Source organism: Coturnix japonica, chromosome 2, assembly GCF_001577835.2.
Source record: "Coturnix japonica isolate 7356 chromosome 2, Coturnix japonica 2.1, whole genome shotgun sequence".
Classification (NCBI taxonomy): Eukaryota; Metazoa; Chordata; class Aves; order Galliformes; family Phasianidae; genus Coturnix; species Coturnix japonica.
The window spans coordinates 64,552,777-64,575,017 of NC_029517.1; the positions used below are offsets into that span (position 1 = coordinate 64,552,777).

The window sequence follows — 22,241 nt, forward strand, 5'->3', positions numbered from 1 at the left end:
CTGGGGCAGCACACAGTTGTTGTGCACTGCCATTCCAACGCTCTGCTTTGGGGGGGGGGAAGAAAGGAATATCTGCTTATTAACAACAGGAGCAGTTGCTAACTAACTAACGCCGTCTTGTCACCCTGCAGCACACAGCTGTTAGGGTGGCTGAGGCTCTCGCATCGAGGGCTGAAATGAGCCCTGTGTTTTGTTACCGCAGTTCCTGTTTTCCGCCGGGTCAGTGTGAGTGAGAGGGATGCGGTGACTCAGGGTCAGGCCAGCCATATTTGTTTTAGGTTCTAATTTTCCCTTTGAAGATTTAGGGGGTATCCAGTCTGCTCTCAGTGTGCCTGCATAATGCCCCTTAGCCTTAACGGGAGTTAGGTACACCCAGGGAAGAATGGGCCCTTTTGTTTGTTAGAAATCCAGGAACAGCAGGAGCCCATCATCCCATCATCCCAAGGACCGGGGCCGCCCTCACCTGCTGGTGGGATGCAGCCCCTTTGCTGCCCCACCTTACTGCTGCGGGCATCCCACTTTGCACAGTGCTTGGAAACACACTGTCCTCTAAGTACAGTGCGGAGGACAGCACAAACTTTTCCTTTCCTTCTACTTTGCTGGGAGCTGGTAGTTGTCAAACTGTTTGACTGTTTTCCTAGCCACTATTTCTCATTGCTTTCACTAAGTAGTGGCCCTGAAAAATAAGCGTTTTAAGGCAGAAAGTAGCAGGGTGTCTGCTGGCTTTTTTTTTTTTCCCCTCACCCAGAGCTGGGCTGTGCGGATGTTGGAGCAGGAGCTCTGACTCAGCTCCTGCAGGTTGTGCAGCAGCCGTCCTTAATACCTTGCAACACGCGCTGCCCCCCTGCCCTTCGTGTTGTGATTTTGAGGGTGCAGGAGAGGCTTGATGTTTCAAAACTGGGCAAGCCGAGTGTCTTAATGATCTTTGAGTAATATCCATAATCTTCTTCGATACCAAAGGCAAGCGCGGTGTTTCCCAAGGCAAACAGGCACCGCCGTGCATCGCGCTTCTCTCGGTCCTTAAGGATGTTATCGCTTTGTCTGCATTGAAGTTGTGCTGCAACCGTAACAATAGCTCGGCTTCAGCCAACCAAAGTTTCTTCTTAGGCAGAAATACAGCTTGGATTGTTTTCATTAGGATTTCTTCTTGAAGTCTAACCTGTTTGTGTACTTGCATTGTATAGATTAAAAACATATAGATAAACCCCTTCGGTTATATTCATTATCCCTTGTAAAAGTAGGTGGTGCTTAGAAGGTCATAGGATAAGTGTTGCTAAGCAGCTAAACAGAAGGATGCTAAAATTAACCTGAGCGTTTTTGTAAGGGATTCACTTTTTAAGTTGCAATGTTTTGTTTTAGGTTTTTTTTCATTGACCTCAAATACCAATTTTTAGTAGTAAAACATGGGACAGAAATGACTTAGAAGAGTGAAGAAAGCTTTCTGGAGCACTGCGTCGAGCAGTCAGGTTATCTAAGCACAGAAGTAATTCCACCCTCCTCCAGTATGCCTAAATGTGACCGGGATTGGGCTCTCTCTGCCCTTTGCAAATGTCCTTGCCGAGTTATCTGCTGCTCACTTCTCCGGGAGCATCTGATGCATGTTGGATAGCAGCCTGCAGGGACTGCAGAGGCTCCCCAGGAACGGGCAGAAAACAAGTAAATCCTGTTAGGCTCAACTCCATGCGTGTGCAAGAAAAGCCCCGTTTTAGCTTTTTGATGGATGATGCCTGGGTTTGGAAATGTGTGTTTGAGGTGTACACTCTTGCAACGTGTGAAATCGTGCCTGCTGCTTCCAGTGCAATGCAGGCTGTTGTAAAACGAGCGCATTGTTGGGCTGTGTTAGCAGCGTGAGCCGGCTGCCTCGCTGACCTGCTGCTTTCTGCCATGGAGGTAATTGTCCTTGGAGGGGGATGGCAGCGCTGCGTGCAGGTCTCCCAGCGGCAGTGGGAACGCCTGTTGCTCCATGTCTTTTTTCCTTTACTTCCTTTCCGAATCCGAGCAAAGTGTGGGATTACAGCCTTTAAAAAATGCGCTTTCTTCAAGAGTTTTTGGCATGTTAGAAAGCAACTGGGAGCTGTTTCACCTTCCTGTGAGTGCAGCTTCATTGAGGATGTAGTGCTCAGGTACCCTGCAGCTTTTGGGAGAAGGATGTGGAGGAGCAAAAGTAAACTCTGGGGGTGACACGAGTTGCCTTTTGAAATGACAGGCAGCAAGTTGCTTGCTGCGAGAGGTGGGAGAACTGACCTGCCAAGCTGTTGTTCAGAACCAGGGCTGGGAAGGCCTGGGGCTTGGAGACCTTTGCCAGGTCAGGTTTGGTTATCAGTGTTTTATTACAAATGAAAATAGGTGAGATTGGGATGGGAAGCGCTGGGCTGGCTCTGGGGTACTTCTGAACAGGAATTTCAGGAGCGTTGCGTCTGTGCTTTTCGGTGCAAGAGCTCTGGTGGCTCATCTTTGATGTCTGCCAGCTGTGGCATTTTCCCACCCAAAGTCCTTCCCTCCCCTCCGGCTGTCCCTATCACAGCCCTCAGGGCCCAGGACATAGCAGTGAGCATGGGGCAGCAGCACCCGAGCATCCCATTCTCTTTCCCCTTCATGTCTCACTCCCAGCAGGGTGACAGAATTTGCTCAGTGCTCCTGCTGATGTCTTGTGATGAAATGTTACAAGTGCCAATAATTGCCAGTTGGAGCATAAGCTGCGGACTCCTGTTGGATGGCTGGTTTGTCTCGTGCTGCTCTATTGCAACAGTAGGTGATGGTCAGAACAAGGAAAAGGGCCTGGACCAAAGGGAGAAGAGTCAGTGGGATCCTTGGTCACGGGCTTCTTCACTAGGAGAGTGGTTAGGCCCTGGAACAGGCTGCCCAGGGAGGTTGTTGATGCCCCGTCCTTGGAGGTGTTCAAGACCAGGTTGGACGGGGCCCTGGGCAACCTGATCTAGTAAATGTGTATGTTTGGTGGCCCTGCCAGGCAGGGGGGTTGGAACTACATGATCCTTGAGGTCCCTTCCAACCCGGGTCATTCTGTGATTCTGTGGATCCCGGGCTCACAGATACTTGCTGCAGGCAGAGATGAATTGTACAATGCAACTGAGCAACACCTGGACCTGTGCTTCCTTTAGAAATGAGCACAGGTGCTCTGCTGTATCCTGTTGTGCCTTTTTTTTTTCTTCTTCTTGTTTTTTTAATAGTGGTATTTCTGCTTTCAGGTTGGCCAGCCTAGCAATCAATAAAGGTGGCTGCCTTTGAATAGGTGCTTTACACAAAAGAAGGAGTTGATGGGTGGAGACTGTTTATTCAGAGTGATTCAACTAAGTAATGCTAAGGGACTCTGAATGCCTCTTTAAAGATGCAGAGAAAGGCAGCTGTTTTAACAGCAGGATTCACCTGAGGAGCCCTGGCCATCCATAGAGATGCTAGAGGCAGGGAAAAGAAAAGCTGCCAGAATCCCCCAGGGGCGTTGTTAGGCTCCTGGATTGAAGCAGGTATTCCAAGGACCATTAGGGAGAGGGGCCTTTAACACCTTGATCCATCTCCTTTGCTGCACCTGGAATGCAACTTTGAAATTCCATCCTTTTCCTGCATCTAACCTTCCTCGGCAAAAAAACAGAACACAACGTTTTGTGTTTAATTTATTTACTCATTTAATCTCATACATTTAATCTTAGCATCTTGATGGACGCCTTTGCCTTTGAAGAAGGCATCCCCTGGTCCTGGCATCTGGAGTCTATAAACATCTGTTTGCACTGGGGATGTTACTTTGTGTAGAGCCCTTAAAAAGTGCTGGCTGAAGGGCTCGACAGTGCAGTTGCTATTGGCTTGGAAAGATGAAATTCTGGCTTTTAAGGCACTTGTAAGTAAAAAGTTAAGCATCTTAGAGATGTCTTCTGTGCTGCTGTGCCTGGGTGACTGGCTCATTTGCCTCTGAAAATAGATGTATTTTGTGGTTAATAATGGAGGTGTCAGGCCCTGATAGATGTAAGGCTTCTCCAGTTGTCATCTGCTGGTGGAGATTTTAACAGGTGCAATAGCACATGCCTTCTTGATACAGCGCAGACTTGCTTGTAGGTGTTGTAGGAATGGGTTGTCAGCATCATCCGTCCTTTGAAAACAGGATGGTCAACCACTGACCAACCTCCTTTTTTATTAATATAGGTACATGCCTGCTCCCCCAAGATGAGAAGAACAAAATGCTCCCATTAAAGCATGGCGGCCTTTTCTTTTATCGTGTGCAATTAGCTGGTATGAGCGAGAGCCCCTGTTAGTCCCGTTCCATACAGCAGGTGATGTCAGTGTGCAGATGTATCAGTGCCTGGGAGTGTTCTGCTCCGAGTACTTGCATCAGAGCAATAAATTCCATTCCTGTGTTGAGGCCGTGCTCCTTCACACTGCTATCGCTGCTGCTTGGACAAGGAAGAACTGCTTTGTATTTTGCACGTTAAGCAGCAGTGCTTTCTTTCATTTCCTTTAGGGTGCAATGTCCCTTTTAAGTTGGACCACTTGCAGCTTTGGGCAGGGGAAAGAGCCTAGCTAAAGTTCCTTGTTCGCCACACAGAATGTGTTTTCTTCATCAAATTCAATTCACTTTCTCTTAGCAGATGTGAAGCACCAGGATGTGAATACCAGTGTGTTGTTCTTCCTCTGTATGTGCATTGTATGTTTCTGATGGTGATGCAGTTGTGTGTATTGAGGACAACAGGTGGCTGTGGCATCTTGTGCATGCCCTTGCCATCTTTGTCCCCTTCCTTAACTCCAAAAGCCTGAAGATATCCTGCACTGATGTTCTCATCAGTAACTGATTGTGGAACTGCATGCTGTGGGAGAGGTGTAGCTGTGTTACTAAGGCTCCCCTTTATGAGCTTTGTCTGTACGTTCCAGGGGAAGGAGTGTGAGTGCAATGACAAGTGCTTCTCGATGAAGATGCACCTTATGCCTTGCATTGAGTTGATCTGGAGGATGTATTTCTTTTGGCTTCTTTTTCTAACAGCTGCAGGTGTCAGTGGTTCCTCTTCCTTATCAGGTGATCCAACGAGGTGTCAGTACAACTGACTGGTTTCCAAGTAAGATTCAGAACTGTGGTCCTAAGCAGCTTGTGGAACAGGTCTTGGATCAACATCCAGCTTTCACAGCTGATAGGTGGCTTTTCTGCTCGGGATGGTCTTTTAACAGTACTTGAATTGGCAGGAGCCTGGCTGCTGTGTTGTGACATGGCTGAGAGCTGTATCACCGTGCTCCTTCCCTGCTGTAAATGGAGGTTATTGATGGGAACTGTGCTTTTCTTTAAGTCATAAAGAATTAGTTATTTCTGTATCAGTGTTACCTGCGCTTCGTGGGAGAAATCTTGTCTGTCCCCACTTCCTGGGGGTGAGTGAGGTGATCTGTACCTCCCCATGGATGCCAGTTACCCTGGGAACAAGCAATGCCCATTGTGAACTCTGCAGGAAGAAACTGGTGGATTCCATGAGCTCAGCAGTCCTATTAAAGACAACTCAAGCCATTCCCAGTCTCTGCTTTGAAAGCTCCTGGAACGTGTAAGCTGACTGAGGATTTTCCATGGTTCCCAAGGCAAAAAAGAAAAGAAAGATTGGAGTAATTGGTAAGGGTTCTCATCTTAAATGCTCTATAGTCAGCAAATGAAAGTTGAGGTGTTGGCAGAACTGTCAAGTGGGCCAAGCTGAACACAGGTTGTGTCTCATTCTGTCTGCTTTGACATGTTTAATAAATCAGATGTGTAAATAGCATGTAGAGGTGGAAAATGTGGCATTGTTCGAATCAGCATTCTTTCAGATTTCACTGGTTGAAGGTTTTATGTGGGGTGTACACAGCTGAAAGCTCCTGAGCATTCATAGCACGAAAGATACCAGGAAACTTTAAAAAACAGCGGTGCTGATAGTGCCTTTGTATTTTTCTGGTGCTCAGAATTTCTACAGGTGTACTTATAAAATCAGCGCATCTATTTTAGGACTTTGGTTTGATAAACAGCAAACTGACCTTGAGCTATAATGGCCTGTTTGATGAAGCTCTCTTCTGTCTTGGGTTTGAACGTCACCGATACAGCATGGGCATTGCTGCATCCCTTCTCTTCACCATAGAGGCTATGGTTTAGCTTTTGTGATTGCATTCTCTGTGGTGAGAGGGAAGAGACTTGTCCTTCCTAGGCCAGTCCTTCACCACAGGAAAAGGGTGTGGGGAGTTTTCCCTTACGATGGACGTGGGGCAGATGGTCCCTGTGTGTCTGGGGGCAGAGTTTTTATTTACGCCCTTGCGTAACTCTTGAGCTCCATAGGAAAAGATGTGGGCCAATAGATTGGGAATGCCATGGACTTGCCTGTGGCTGTAGTTGGTCCAATAGCCAACGTGTGCTGGTGCCTGCCTGGGGTCGGCTGGGAGCCTCAAGTGACCCTGTGCAGGAGGAGCTGCTGATGCCTGGCTTGTGACTGGGCGCATTGGCAGCCCTTCTTGCCAGCAGTGCCTCAGTCGTGTGACTTGCATGCAGCAAGCGCTTCTGTTTGTGTGCTCACTGGCTTTCTTTTCCGAATGATCGCTAAGGTATTTGAGCCAAAAATGATTTACATTGGGCAAGAAGATGTCAGCACACTGTACAAACTGCACGCTGTGTTTGCTGTCCCGGTGGGTAATTCAGACACAACTGAGTAGCACAGATGCGTAGTAGGAAAGTCCAGTGTGCTGATTTAAAAATTTCCACTATTTCTGGTAATGGATGTTTATAGGAGGCGTGTAGTCCAGAGACCCTCAAAATGAGCGGGTGGTGGTCTTTGTTTAATTCCCAGTACACAGATGCCAAGTGTTACGCTTTGATTTCCTACACTATAAACTCTTCAGGGCAGGGATCAGCATTCAATTACCGAGTTTTGAAAAGCCACCTAACACACTGTGGAACTGACCCGCTCAGCACTACCTCAGTATAAATGTTTAATTATAACTATCCTCTTACGCCGTAGCGGAGGCTTTCCAGATATCAAGGTTGAGGCATGCTGGGAACCTGCGCTGCTGCTGAGGTGTCTGCCTATGGACGGAGAGCTTTGGTTGCAAGGTAGAATTCAGAATGTTCTCATCACAAATGCCTGGATTGCACGTGAGGGACAAAGAGTCAGGATTGTTTCCTAGGTAGTAGTACAAGTATATATTCAGGAGGTGGTGTGTTGCTTGATTTAGGAGCAAAAATGCTCTTCAATTAAATTACAAGTTAATGGCCTCAAGTTGCGCCAGGGCAAGTTTAGGTTGGATATTAGGAAGAACTTCTTTACAGAAAGGGTAGTTAGGTACTGGAATAGGCTCCCCTGGGAGGTGGTTGAATCGCCATCCCTGGTTGTATTTAAGAGCCGTTTGGATGTGGTGCTCAGGGATATGATTTAGTGTAGGGTTTTTAGAGTTAGGGTACTGGTTAGGCTGCGGTTGGACTTGATGATCTTCAAGGTCTTTTCCAACCTGGGTGATTCTATGATTCTATGATACCGGTCTTAAGGCATCGCGATCAGACTGTGTCTTTCTCTTTCATTTTACCTATAGGCCTGTATGTAAAAATGGCAAGTGTTACTATTCTGAAAGGCAGAAATGGGAATAGAAAGGAATCACCCCCTTGATACATCATGTTCCCGAGAGTGAAATGAAGTGCGGTTGCTGGCTCTTGCCATTCAGAACGTAATCTAATTCTCCTGCCTCGAGTAACTTGCATCGTAGCTTTAAACTGGATTCTTAAGTCACCCCAACAGTGATGTATGTATCGTTTGTTATGTTTATACGACATGAAAGCATATGGAGTAATGGAAACAGCTAGAAATTAGACCTCCAGAGAAGACTCCCATTTTAATCAGGTTACTTACTGGGATTAAACCAACCCAAATTTAAAACATGTGGCTCACGTACTAAACCAGTTGCATTCTCAGCACGTCGGGGGTCCGTCTGGGCGATGTGGGTGCGTTGCAGTAGCCTGTTGCTGTCAGCTTTGTCGGAGCACTTTGGTGTTGCTAAGGTTGGAATAAGCTGATGTCAGATTTTTGTCCGCAGCACATAGCAAGTAGAGGTCAAACGCTCGCACAGCCGGTGATACTATGACTTGTGAAGAATGTACGCAGCAGGTCGCTTTTCAAAACATCTTTTGAAAGCAGCCTCTGAGAGCGGGTGCCATGTGTAAGAGACATGCATCTTCGTCTGGCATCAGCAAATGGATGCATCCTATCACATTGGGCTGCTGAGCGTGTTTAGTCATGTTACTGTAATAAGCTCTGGGAACGGGAATGGGTTTTGCCCTGCTGCTCTCCATGAAGATTTGAATGAATTTGACTGGTTTGTTCCAGGGGAACTCGTGCTGGTATCTGCTGTGTTTGTTCAGGCTACGTGAGAGTAAGGTGATGATTTGGTTTCTTGGCTAAAGGAGGTTTCTTTGCAGTTTAGGACCACTGCACTAAATTGTACCTCTTCTAAGGAATAATAACTTAGGAAAAAATAATCATAAGTGACACCTAGAATTGTTTCTGGAGCTGATGGTGTACATGTGTGTTTAGCTTTGAGGTTCAGCTTTGCCCAGCCAAACCAAGGGTCAGGGTCCCTCCTTGTGCTTCCAGCTGTAGCCTTTAGACATCCCTACTTCTCTGTCCCAAGGAACCATCCTACCACACACAAACACAGAGCATTTGCTGTAGAGGGACTTACCATCTTTTTTTTCCCTCCATCGTAGCACAGCTCAGCCTAGTGGCTCTTCAGGTATGTCTAAAATGTGCTGGTGTGCGTGTACATCGGAGGCAAGCGTGGATCATGCCAAGCGCTGATCCTGCAGACACTTCAAACATAGATATAATTCTACTTAAGGAGGTTGTTCCATTTAAGTCAAAATACTGGCATGGGTGAAGCGAAGGGAAGTGTTTCAGGACTGGGGCCTGTGTTTAACTTGCAGAAAAAGTATTCATGACACAAGCCAGAATCTTTAACCCATGTGAGCTGCAACTCTGAGCGCGTCTCGCTGGCTTCGGTTTCTGACCTACTTGAGAAAGCCCTGCTCAGCTTGAGGCTGCACGGCTGCTCTCGTGGCCTGAGAGGGGCTGGCTTGGAGGAGATGTGGTGACAGCAGTGGCTCTGAGCTCCAGCTCCGTCCATGGGCAGTGCCTGCAAGAGTTAAAGCCGAACGCTGGGGCAGCTCATGTGTTCTCTGTGTGTGCATACTTTCCTAATCTTGACATGGGGTCTGAGCTGCAGGCTCTGAAGGCGTGCGTGAAGTTGGCTGCCACCTTTCTTCTCCTTGAATCTGGCTGCGGCTCAGCGTGGGGATGCTCCCCGCTGCTGGGATCGTTGGCTGCTGAAATCTTGTGCCTGTGGGGTCAGCTGGGCCAAAGGGTGCCCTGGCACAGCCTGCTCTGCCTTCAGAAGGGAGCGGCAGAGTGAAGGGAAAGGGCTGCAGCGTGGCCCCTCTGCTGCTGCTGGAAGATGGTTTGCACACACGTCGCGCTCTTGGGCAAGTTCTGCTGCTCTGCTGTCAGCATTTGGCTGGGGAACAGCTGCCTCTGAGGATGGGGTTTGGTTTAAGATGGGGCAACAGCTGTACAGAGCGGGGCTCTGGGAAGAGTAGGGAGAGAAAGAGAGTGGCATTTCTCTCCTTTAGGTGGCAAAGTCCTAAGGGCAATGTGGACCTTGGCCATCCAGTAAGGAGAACTGCTATTCCTTCACCTTATGGTATGGCTGTCAGTCATCACCGACTGCTTTTAGACCAGAGTCTGGAAATGAAAGGTGCTCTTTTTCTGCTTAGGTCTCCTCAGGCTGCCTGTGACCACCTCACCCAGCCCTGCAGACGTGTGGGTGGGAGTGGGGGGGGCAGCCAGCAGGAGGGAACATCACCAAACGGCACAGCAGCGCCTTGGCTCACCGCCACCAACAGGAGCAGCAGCAGCTGCCGGGATGGCCCCCGGAGCCTCACTGATGTCAGCAGAACCAGCGCTCCTTAAAGCCCGCACCGCATGCGGGGGGCCGGGGGGCACAGCTGGGAGCTGCAGTAAGAGGAGAAGGCAGGGCGTAAAAAACATTACTGCTTTTATGTTGGGTTGGGGTTGTTTTTTTGCTCTCTGAAACAGACCTCTGCTTTCTGTAGGGATGGGAATGTTTTGCATGAGTGAGTGAGAGTTAGGAGAAATGCGTTTAAGTAGAGCGAGTTACCAAAAGCAAGAAGTAGAAAGGAGAAACACCGTAAGGTTTGTGAGTGTCTGCAATGTGTCAGTTTTCCTGCTTTTTTCTTTTAAGAGAAATACAACTGGGAACAGTTGGGTGCTGCTGGATAAACCCATCAGTACCGTTCCCTTCTCTCTTGTCCCGTGTTGTCTCTGAGAAGTCACCGTATGTGGCAGAACGTACTTTCATACATCATACTGTGCTTGAGAAGTATCTGGTTTGCCTCGGGATGCTGAATGAGATACAGCAGGTTGCAGTCCTATGTGTGCTCCCTTTCCCTCCTTCCATTACTTGAGCAGGGGAGGGGAGTGCACATCAATCACGCTGCTGTTGGCAGCTCCCTTCCGCTCCCCTGTGCTGTTGCAGAGATGACACTGCTGTGGTTTACTGAAGCTGCCTTTCCTTGTGTGTTCATAGCAAGAGTCCCTGATGGTGAAAGGCTCCGTGAGTGAGGGCTGTGGGGCTGTCTGACCTCTCTGATGTGGGATTCACAGTGCAAAATTTCCTGAAAATGAAGTGAATGCAAGTTGCTGTCAGGCCATAGATGACTCCTTCAGATGCAGTGTTCGCGCAGCTTCCCAAAGTCACAACATGTGGCTTGAAATACTGACGGAGGAAGATACCAGCTTTTCCGGTACTGTGCTGCTCAATCTCAGAACAAGGTTAGACTAGACATGAAACTGGATTCCAGGGTGACGTGGTGATTGCTGCCTCCATTGGCTTTACTTCTTCCCACAGTTGGGGAGTTGATTTTCCCAGTAGGGCTGTGCTCGCATTGTGGTGTTACCCCTGCACAGAAGTTGTATCTGAATGGCTTTCAAGGACTACACAGTGCACCAATACAGGTGACAGGGGTAAGCCAGCCTATCCAGGCTTGTTGCAAAGCTGAATGTGCAACACACTGTCTCCATCAAGGCCGAAATAAAGTTGCAGAGAGTCTGTCTTGAAAAACAAACAGCACAGGCGCAGGCATTTGGGAAGGACTTGGTGCTCTTTTATATGGCTGATGCTCTTTGTTAACTCAGGTTAACTTACAAGTTGGATTAACATTTCCTATGTCATTTGGGTATTCTTGTAGTAATTAGCAGAAATGACACAGGGTCACAGCAGTTGTATGAGACAGAATAAGCATCTGCTTGTGTTCTTTTCAATCCAGACAATGGCATGAAAAACATGTTTAATGAAGGTGACATAGACAGTAACAGAGTCAGCAAAAGAACCCAAATGCTCTGTATCCAGTGCTGTGTCTTCACCATTAGATCACGCTTCCTGTCTAGGCAGATGAACCCACATAAAACCCCTGGTTCAGAAGCAGATGACTTTCAAGTACTACAGCGTGGTAAAATACAGCTAGGGCTAATATATTTGCTCTGTCTTTCATCTTGAGTGCCTGGTGGAACACCTGTAAGTATTTACATTTTAACATGAGCTTTTGTGCTTGTGAAAGCAGACGGTTTGACAGCAATGACCCCTCGCACAAAAGCTTGAATAAGCGATGAACTTCCAACAAATCCATGACCTGAACTCTGCTGGGTGCATATTGAAGGCGACAAGTTAATATGGCCTGCGGCCATGCCAGCAAGGGGCCTGGCTTTGTGCTGGACTCTTCAGATGGAGGTGGTCTGTAGATGTGTCTCTCACTGCTATCCCTGCCCAAAGGCCTTCACATGAGTTCTGGAAAATAAGAGCGCCTGAGCTCGCTGCATAGGTGAGGGCCTTAGGCAAATGTTTGCTATAGAAATGACCTCAGTGTTTCTAGAGGTTTCTCATCCTGCTGCTTGCTCTGGCCCCAGGTGAAGGGCTTGGTTAGTGTAGATGAGAAGACAGAAGGGTGAGCGTGTCTTGTTCCTCCTGTGTGCTGCACTTCAGAGTTCACTGTGCTGGAATTCAGTTGAGTTGAACGTCAGTTATGGGCAGCTCTGGTGTTGGACATGTCCCTGCTGCAAGCACGGTAACCTCTAGCCATCAGACAGGGGAGACAGCTGTCGTGTGGTAACCTCTGAATTCGTCCTGACCTGAATCATGCTGAAGCTGCGGTTCCAGCGACGTTTCACCAGCTCTGCCCTGTCCTGGAATTAGCAGTTCCTGGTACCTCCTTCTCCACTGAAACTTGGGGTCAGAGCAGGAGATGCCTCTTGGAGCTGGTGCTGCTGCTGGAAGAAATGCCTCTGGATCTTTGGCTGAAGGTTTTTCAGTCCTGTGGAGTAAGTCAGGCTGCATTCACCTGCAAAACTGAAAACTGGAGGGAATCTTGTTTGTGTCTAATAACAAGTCAGGCCAGAATCCCTTCTAGCTCAGGATGCCAGTTGATGTGGATCTATCAGGATAGAGCGTGGCAAAGGGACATCTGTTGTTGGTGCTTTCCTGGTGTAGTATTCCAAGCACAGCTTCTGGAATCTTGAGCCAGTGAATTTTTAGAGCAGTTCAGTATTTGGGTTCAAGAATTTTTTTTCCTGAGCTTGGCTTTTTGAACCTGCACAGACAGTTGGCATGTTGAGGTGAGCTCTGCACTTTAGCTACGTGCTTTGTTGGAGAAGGGGTAAAAACCCAGCTTCCTAAACCTGCCATTGGATATCTTCCGCTTGATACCATTTATGGCTGTAGGAAATAATAAGTAATGCATCACTGCTGACCTTCTCCATGCCTTTCAGGACTGCGTGGATCTCTGTTGTATCACCTCAGTGGCGTTCCTTTCATGCTGGAGTCTCCATCTGAGTGTCAGTGGTTATGCAGAAGCTGTTCACCTGTGAAAGCAGCTATGGTTTGCCTTCTTAGCATCTATCACAGACACATGCCAAACGTACTCTATTTGCCCACATATTTACTTCTGTAAGACATACACTTGGACAGGCTTGAAGATTTACAGGTGCTGCCAGGATTCTTTCCTTCAGCAGTTTCTTTTTTTTGGGGGGGGGAACTTTCTCAGTACTGGCACATTACAGACAGGAGATGCTGACTGTGTGTGAAGATCTGGCTCAGCTGCATCCATCCTGATCACTTGAGAGCTGCTTGTTTAGATCATGCTTTGCTCTCTGCCATCCTCCCCGCGTACACTTCTGGTTTCTAGGAGTGGTGTCCCTGCATCCCTCCACTAAGTATCTTTTTATTCCTACAGATGGCAGCCTGAAGCGTACCCTGCACATCTGAAAGTTTAGTGAGTGGGATCCATCCAGAGACAGGGGCATCAGTCCTTGCCAGCTGTGGGGGTATTTCTTTGAGCTCTGCCCAAACCAAGTGGTACTGCCACCAAAGGTTAGCCTGCTTTCCTAGTCCAGATGCTGTAGCTGTACTGCTTTCCCGGGGTGGTAGATGGGATTCATCCATCTGTATGGTCTCAGCAGCTGTCAGAGGAATTCCTTTGTGCTCCTTGTAGTGAATTGCTTATTGCTGTAACTCTGTTATATTCCTGTCCTCTTCTTTTGATGATCTCCTGACCTACTTGTCCACCTGTAGGATTGCTGCCTGTTGCTGAACCTGACAATTTTGACTTCTTGCAACCAGAAGAATTTTGCTTCAACACTAACCATGCTGCTGGTGTTTACTTATGTTAGATCGCTCCCAGGGCACGTTGCAAATCGGTACTACTGAAATACAGCCACTGCTGAAGTAGAAATTATAAAAGGAGAGGTTGAGATCAGGTCATGCTAACCCTTTTCTCTGTGTAAAGTGCTGCACATTCTTCAGTACTGACATAGCCTGAAAGGGAACCACGGCTTTTAAAGCCCTACCTTACTTAACCTGTGTACCAAATTATGCGTGCTCCTTGATTTGCGTTTAGTTTGTGGGAAAAAACTTTATTCCAGCTTGCCAGAACTGGGAACTTCATTGCAGGTAATACGAATAGTGATGATGGTGATTTCAAACCCTTTAGTAAAGAAAGCATCTTACAGCCAGAAATGAAATTTGTCTAGGTTACATATTCTCTCTATTAAGCATCTCAAGATTTATGAAATATAGCAGTCTTGTGAGAAACCCTATTCATCACGTATTGCTGGCTTCTAATGATAATCTTTCAGCGTTGCTGTGTATAAAACCATTCTAACAAGCTGTTGAGCACTTAGTCCAGTGCTCTGTGGGCGCTGTGATTTATGTTGTGTTTGGAAGTAGCTAGGATATCTGTTCAGAGAAAGGAGGTTAAGGCTGTCCTTTTAAACTGTCAAGCTGTGTTTGTTGCTCTGACTGCTGAATTTGAAGCTCATCTTGTAGTGCTCTGCTGGTGATGTATGCATTTACTATCTTGCATTTAAATATAGTATCCAAAGGGTTGCATAAGAACTGAGAAATGTAGCTCTAGCGTGGCATGTACTTTGCAAGGTCCTCTCTACTCTTGGGTGTTAAAGCAGGAAAATCTAAAAGGTAATGTGAAGGCATTGTATATGTTTGAACAGGAGAGCACGTCTGTGTTGCTTGGATTATAATTGTTTTCTTGCAATCATAGAATCATTAAGGTTGGAAAAGACCACTAAGATCATCTAATCCAACCATCAACCCTTCACCAACATGTCCTCTAACCCATGTCTCTCAGTGCCACATCTGCATGTTTCTTGAACACAGTGCTCAAACCATTGAAATGCCCACATCTTCTAACAAAGCAAGGGGCAGGAGGATAAGTGGAAGGACCAAGGAGAATTCATTTTTGCCCATTTATCTTTGCTGGGTTCTCAAACCAACCTCGGATGAACCAGAAATCGTTTCTTGCTGGGATGGATCCTGGAATCCATGCAGCTCTGCTGCTGGGTTGATTAATTCCTGCTCACAGAGCCTAATCCAGGCTGTGCTCCATGGGTGGGGGGTCATTAGCTGTGTCTGTTTTATCTGTCTTGGTGTATAGGAACTGCATCTGCTCTGTTTCTCTTGCTGGGCTTAAATCTTTAGTGGCTTGGAGTTGCAATGTGGAAAGAACTGCGTGGTCCTTTAGGTGCTTTATTTTTAATATTAGTGTATTCTTACCTTCATTGTGGCTTCCAGTTTCACTGAAGGTAAGGGTGAGCATCCACTCACCCTTCCACTCACTGGTCATTATCAGTTCATTGGCATCTTTGTAGCATGATATCAGTAAGGTATTGAAAGAATGGTAGGCTTATGTTAAATAGAGTCACTTTCCCCTTTTTTGCCCCTTTTCTTTTCCCACTTGGCCCCCTCTTTCAGGTACATTATGGTACTTGCCTTCAAAGATTGTATTTAACACCACTGGTGTTTAAGGCTTCCCCCCCACCACCACTTCAAGGCAAGTATTCTTCCAGGTATGTGACTACAAACAATGCAAGGGGAGCAATCTCAGCAGAGATCTGCACATGATGTTTGTTATCTCTTTGAAGCTGCCTTTTTCTTAGGACTCTTTTGATATTTAGGCATTTCCTCCCCTCTTTCCCTTTTCTGGTGCATCTTTGCCAGGATGACTAAAAGGCCGGTGACAAGCTAGTGTCAAATTAGTGACCTCAGAATTATTTCCTTGGCAACGCGAATGCGCGTTTGACATCACAGCATGAAGAAGCAGTTTATAATCTACAGCAAAACCAGCTTAAGGAGGGGTTTCTGTTTTTGTTTTCCACCATTTATCTCCTCACCTCTGGCTGTTGGTTCCTGCCCATGTACTTTAGCTTGCATCCTCTTCAGAGGTGCTGATACAAGTGTTTGTGGGCTTTCCTCTGGGAATGAAATCACGGAAATGGTCTGAGTCGACAGTCCTCTTCCATTCTTTTCTGTCTTATAGCAGTCACACCCTGCAAACTTTTGTTTTGGTTGCTAAAAGGGAAGCAAACCGTAGGCTTTCCCAGTATGGGAATGAGCAGCTGGGGAAAGAGGAAGAGCTTCTGGGAGGTGCTTACCCACCATGCAGGAATCACCAAACAACGTGCTGTTTGCACAAATAGACTCGAGAGTTTCAGCTGTGAAGCTGGTCTCTTCTTCCCACTGTACCACGCATTGATGCAAAGCTCTTTATTGCATTAGCTGCGCAAAAAATCTGTTGCTTCTGTAAATGGTGTCGTCTTCGGCTGTTCTTTCTGCTTCCACAGTCATTTCCATCTTAAGAGGAGAGTATCTTTCTTAATTACGCTTGATATTGTGTAAGGAAGTCGTGTTTCATCATGTCAGATTGTGGTCCAGGTTTTGTTCTGGCTGAGCTGGTACAAATCTCACACATCCTTGCCAACGTTGGTGCAGTGTCTTTAGTGGGGGAAGTCAGTTTGCAGCAAGTAGCGGGAGCAGAGTATCAGTCACTGCAGAGAGGTTGTACCAGTGGAGCTGAACTAATAGTGAGGACTCTCAGAGAGCCCAGACTTCCCTTAAGAGGGGTATATTTATATTAAAAGCCAACTCAATGCTGCAACAGCACGTTTCCAAGAAAGCTGCCATATTGCGAGCGAAGATGGACTGTGAAGGGGCTTTGTGGCATATACACATTTGGTACAGGCTCCGCCAGCGGCTGTCGCCAGTTCCAATAGTCCATTTGTTTTTAGATTTCTGAAGTTACAGCTTCTCCAGGGAGCAGCACGTAAAACAGGACGACCCGTAGAAAGCCAGAACTGCAGCCAAAAGACACCTCCTTTTTGTGTCTGCGTGTTGCAGCTGTCTATCTCTTGGCAGCAGGCAGCGTGGTGTAGAATGTGATGTTTCAGCGCTGAAGCATGAAAGAGCGAATTAAGGAGTTCAGGACTTAAAATGGTTTTCTTCTCCGGGGGATTTCAGTCTTCATCATCGCTTAATTATTTGGAGGCTGTTTGCAGAGGTGTTTATTTCTTTCAGTAATTCTTTATACTCAAAACATGAGAAACTGAGACAGGTCACTAACTCTTTTCTCAGTTATTCTACAGTTTAGTAATCAGATGAATTATAGTCAGTTGTATTGATACCCAGCTGGGAGGAAACCTGAAAAAGAGGATGTGTGTATTTCTTCAGGGGAAGAGAGGAGGAAAGAGGAGGCTGAATGCTTTATCAGTGAAACAGGCTTGTGTATAAGCCAAATGTTGTTTTGGTTTAGGAATGTCATCGCAGGTAATATCATTTCAGTAGTGTTTAAACTGGTTCTGTACAAACTGGATGGCATCATAATGCCTTTAACCTCCCTTGGTGACAGAGGAGCCGTGACACTGGGAACACTTGTGTTCCAGGGTATGAAGGTGTACAGCAGAATGGCACAGGAGAGGTGAGATGACCCACTGCAAGGTGTCCAGGTGAGAACTGTGAGTAGCTTTTTGTTAATCCAGCCTTGCCTGGGACACGATCTCCTTTAGGTTTGTAGAGGTACAGCTACCCACCTGCAAATGTTCAGTCAGAGTAGGCAGGTATGGGCTGATTGTGCTGCTCTTGTGCTGGCCAGGATCACATATCTCTACTTTGAAGGTGGTTGCTCAACCTCCATGAAGTCTGTAAGTCACCTTGGGAAGAGGAGAAGGATGAGCACTTGGTGCCTGAGGTCTGTTAGGCTGCACTTCCCTTGCGCGGTGCAGGGCAGCCTGGCCACGTTCTTGCAGCAAATGGAGGAAGTGGTGCTGGCAGCAGCCCTCGTGCTGGATGTCCTTGCACTGTGGGGCTGGATGCTGGTCACATGCAGCACCAAGGTGGAGACAACAGGAAAAATCCAAATTTGTGGACTGTGGGTGAAGCAAGACCAACTTTCCAGAGTGCTTCACTGTGGAGGGACGGAGATTGTTTCTACAGGCGGGCAGCGTGGAAAGTACCACGGGAAGGAGCTGGGGAAGGATGGAGGGGGCCGGTCGCTGCTCTGCCTGCTTGCTGACTAAACAGTTATGTCAGCTGGCAGTCGGAGCAGCCTGGGGATTTGCGATAGCTCCTGGAGGGTGGGGGCGGCTGTGCGGGGGGAAGGGAGGGGAAGGGAAGGGCCGGTCGTGCAGCAAGCAGCAATTGCTGCTCCTGCCTGCCGTGGCGCAGAGGACAGAGGCCTGGCTGCAAGCCTTGCTGGGAAGCTTTTCCAGCCGTGCCCAAGCAACAGGGAACGTGCTTGTTGAAATAGTCACAGCATCTCAGAGAGCAGCCTGTCACAAAGTGCGGTGGGGCCTTCCAGCCTTGCCTGCTGAGCTGCGCGCACAGCGCACGTGGCACAAGCTGGGTGCTGCTGCCAGGTGCTGCGGCTGCGCTGTGGAACAGAGCAGCCCCTCTGTCCCCCTTGCCGTGCTCACAGAAATCCCAAATAGTGGTGTTGAAACTGCACTGAAGTGCTACCTGCTGTCCTGCCGCAGGGACAGCCCCCCCCGTGTGAGCTGCTGGAAAGTGGACTGTGAATCCTGGCTGCCGTTCAAGTTGAGTGTTTCCTTCCTTGGCCTTGAAGGCAGATGGAGTCCAGGCTGGCCTTTGGGCAGAGCAGGAGGCATTTATAATGATTCCTGCAGGTTGCTGGTGTTTAAATCCCGTTTTTCTGTTCTTGTTTTGTTTTCCATAAATCAGGTGCTGTAAAACTGGAATAGCCTTGGAGCAGCTGTGGCTTTTCACCTGTGTGCTTTCCTCTCCTCCTCCTCCCCCCACCAGGAGTAAGCAAAGGACGGGTTGCATGTGAATCACCTCTGCGCCTACCTAACTTCTCCTGTCCCAGCAGCAAAAGACAGAGAAGGCCGCTGTCCTGACAGGCAGAAAGGGTGTGTGTCTCAATTGCGTGAGGTCAGCTGAGTTAGCTGAACGCATTAAAAAAAAAAACACACGGAGCCCTCTTGATGCTCCTTAGGTACAGCATGCTGTGTCTGAAGCCGTGCTTGTGGCTGTGTGAGACCATCTAATGTGTTAACCTGCGTCTTAATGAACATTAAGGTGGGTTTTTAGAAGTGTTAATCTGACTCAACTGAGCTGACACAGAGGTAGCTCTCAGCGAACCCATCTTGCCCACATGGGCAAGCTTGCTTAAGTTAGCAGGACCAGCTCCAGTCTTTCTAATGGCCTAGTTAAGATGATTTAAGATCGTCTGCCTTTTTTGTTTCTTTTTCCCTCCCCAAAGCCATAGGAAAACGTTCATATTTGCGATGTTGAAATCTATGGATCTAAACCAGGAGATGCTTTTTTTTTTTTTCTTTTTGGCCTTTGTGCAGCTCTCATCACCTCGGTGCAGTTCTTACATGGGTGTGTTGTGCCTGGCACTCCTTCACAGCACACCTGAATGCTATTCTATGCACGAGTTAAATGGCAGCGTGATTGCATTGTACCTTGAAATGCTTTGCTGAGCGGCCTTACAGATGACCAGGGCAGCTGGGCTCTTTCTTCTTTTAAATGTTCCGCTTATGACAGACCAAAAGAGCAAGAACTTGATGAGAGAGTTTTACAGCTGATAAAATGTGAACCCCTAAACATCTGGCTCTTTTTCCTGCTTATAATAGGTAAAAAGGCTTGGTTTTGTTTTGATTTTATTTTGAAACTGGGGGGAAAAAAGTCTTCTGGACTTAGGTTAGGGGTGAGGGTTAGGGCAAGTGAAAAAAGAAATGGAGGAAAGACCTCACTGCTGACTTGGGAGATGTGTTTGACCTCCTCAGCTTTATGCGCTTGTCTGGGTTTTCAGCCAAAGGCTCCCACTTTGAGAAAGGCTCGCTTCTCGTGCTGAACTATTTTTTGACGCAGTGAATGAATGCAATATGTTAACGCTCCTGTAAGCCCCAGAATTGCTTGGCTGCCCCTTGCCCTGCCTGCCTCATACTGGCTGAAAAGGTACCATTGTTTGTTCTGCAAACAGAGGGTGATGTTTGTTTCCAAGGTGACTGTGGCTCTGTTGCTGCCCTCTAGTACAAAATTAAAATGGCTTTAAACACCTGAGAGCATCCCACTGTCACTGGAGATGGTGGGAAGGAGGAAAGAGCGGTTTAGTATTGATCTCTGGTCTGTTTATTAGAAAAAAAGGCAAAGATAATGTCAGTTATCTAAGAAGTGGAGTGCATGCATTTGGTTTATATTACAAAACATTATCCATACATAGTACACAGATACAACACTTGTTAATAATAAGGATGCCAGCAAACATAGGATCTCTCAAACATATTGGACAGATGTTAGTTATCATTTCAGTTTACAGTAGGAATATTCTGCTTTTTCAGTTACTTAAATCAGAGGATATGCTGAAGATGTTGCTCAAGTGGAGATATATCAGCTTCCTGAAAGGAAAGCTGGAAGGAAATATTAGCAGTTCTGCTAAACTTGTGGATTTTCAGATTGTTTTGGGAAATGATGATTTGGCAGTAAAATACACATCCCCGGAGAGAAACTCCCAGCAGTCAGTTCTGTGGCTGCTTTTGTGCATTCTTGCATTCCATCATTCTACCTGTATGATTCTCAGAGTGGCACCTCGCTTTTGAACATCTAGGTGGATGGATTAGGAGCACTTTAACGTGCTCTCCCTGTGCTGTCTGCTGATCTACTGATATACCTGCTTAGTATAGGGGGGAGTAAGCTGGGGAGAAAAAACAACTTTTTTTAATTGGTCACGGATGCTGCTAGCAGAACTTTGCCTTCCTCCCCATCAGGTTCTGTACAGTTCATACACAGGTTTCAGTAAACATTAACCACTTTTATCAGGGCTCACAGCATGCTGAATGGTTAGCAAAGAGCATGTACTGAGAGGGACAGAGAAAATGAACAAGTCCAAGGTCAAAAGGATGGTAGATTTTTCCTTCGTTAAAGTACATGGTGGAGAAGGTTGACGATACTCGGTGGAAAAAGTAGGTCTGTGTGAGAAACCTGGTTCTTGCCCTTTGACTTTTGTCTGAGTGAAGGCAGTTGGATGTTCTGTGAGGAGGATGCGCATCATCAGTATTTCTCTACTCTGGTAGGATACTCAGGTTGTCAGCTTTCCTCATGCTCATATTCAGGGCAACGTGAACTCTTTATGCCCTGGACCAGTCCCGAGCAAAGTATGATCTCTGCTATCACTGTCATATCCTTATATAGACCTGCTCCTGCCCAGCATCCACAAAGCTTGCACTGACTTTAGCAGTGCTCACAGGCAGCAGGAGATTGTGATTTCCTCCCCTCTCTGCCCGTGTGAAGCAGTGATACAAAGCCATCCTGATTAGAAAGAGTTGGCTGAGAAACTGTGTGGTTTAGCGATTTGCCTCACCTTTCTTTCTCATGGGTGGCTTGGATGTTTTGTTATTGCTTCTGAGGGGTGCAGCGCTGCTAATTTTGTTGCAAAGTGATTTGCTGTAGTGATGGAAAAATAGTTGATCAGCTTAGCAGTGAAAATGGGGAAAACTGTAGTTAATTAAATGATTTGAAGCTGAGGTGTGAGAGTTTTGAAAAGAACACATGACCTACCTCAGTGAGCTTGGTTGAAGTATCTGATCACAGAATCAAGAGCTGTAGGGGTTGGAAGGGACCTCGGAGGATCAACAAGTCCAACCCTCCTGCTGAAAAGAAGGTTCCCTGCAGTACATTGCATAGGTAGGTGTCCAGGTGGATCTTGAGCATCTCCAGAGGAGGGGACTCCACAACCTCTGTGGACAGCCTGTTCCAGTGCTCTGTTACCCTTAAAGAGGTTGGATTTTGTTTTATTTATTTATTTATAAGCATTGATATGATGCCCCCTCAATCTTCTCCAGGCTGAACAGCCCCGGGTCTCTCAGCCTTTTCTCCTAAGGAAGATGCTCCAGGCCCCATCTTAGTAACCCTCCTCTGGACTCTTTCTAGAAATTCCCTGTCTTTCTGGAACTGAGGAGCCCAGATGTGGACCCAGTACTTCAGATGTGGCCTCAGCAGAGCAGAGGAAGAGAAATGCTTCCCTTGACCTGTTGGCAAATTCTGAAGTTATTTTTAATTGTGCAAATCAACGTATCCTGTCCCTCCTAGCTCCAGTCAAATAACGTTTTGTGAAAGAAAGAAGCGGCAGGGTTCACCTGCGTGTTTCCTAGAAGATAAAATCGTTGAGAGGTTGTACTCATTGGAAAAACACAGATTTCCTCAAGTGACACATCAAACACGAAAGAAATCCAAACTGCCTGTGAATGATCTGACGGTAGTTTGAGAAACACCCTCCCCTGCGTGCCCCCTCAAATCAGAAACGTCTGTGAGCACAGTTAAAAATCTCATCTTTGTGGTGACACAGATGATTCAGTGCAGGAAACGAGAAGGATCTCATT

The 22,241-nt window shown here is 47.1% G+C and overlaps 1 protein-coding gene across 6 annotated transcripts in view; it reads left to right on the forward strand.

The window, feature by feature from the left end:
• The window catches only part of RREB1 (ras responsive element binding protein 1), a 116,242-nt gene that overhangs the window by 1,786 nt on the left and 92,215 nt on the right, over positions 1-22,241 (forward strand). Inside the window, exon 1 of one of the 6 annotated variants that reach the window (XM_015854541.2) lies at positions 14,591-17,348. The exons of the other annotated variants lie outside the window; for them this stretch is intronic. The gene's annotated coding sequence lies outside the window, so the exon portion shown is untranslated. Of the gene's footprint in view, positions 1-14,590; positions 17,349-22,241 lie in introns of those variants that run through there. 6 annotated transcript variants of the gene reach the window in all.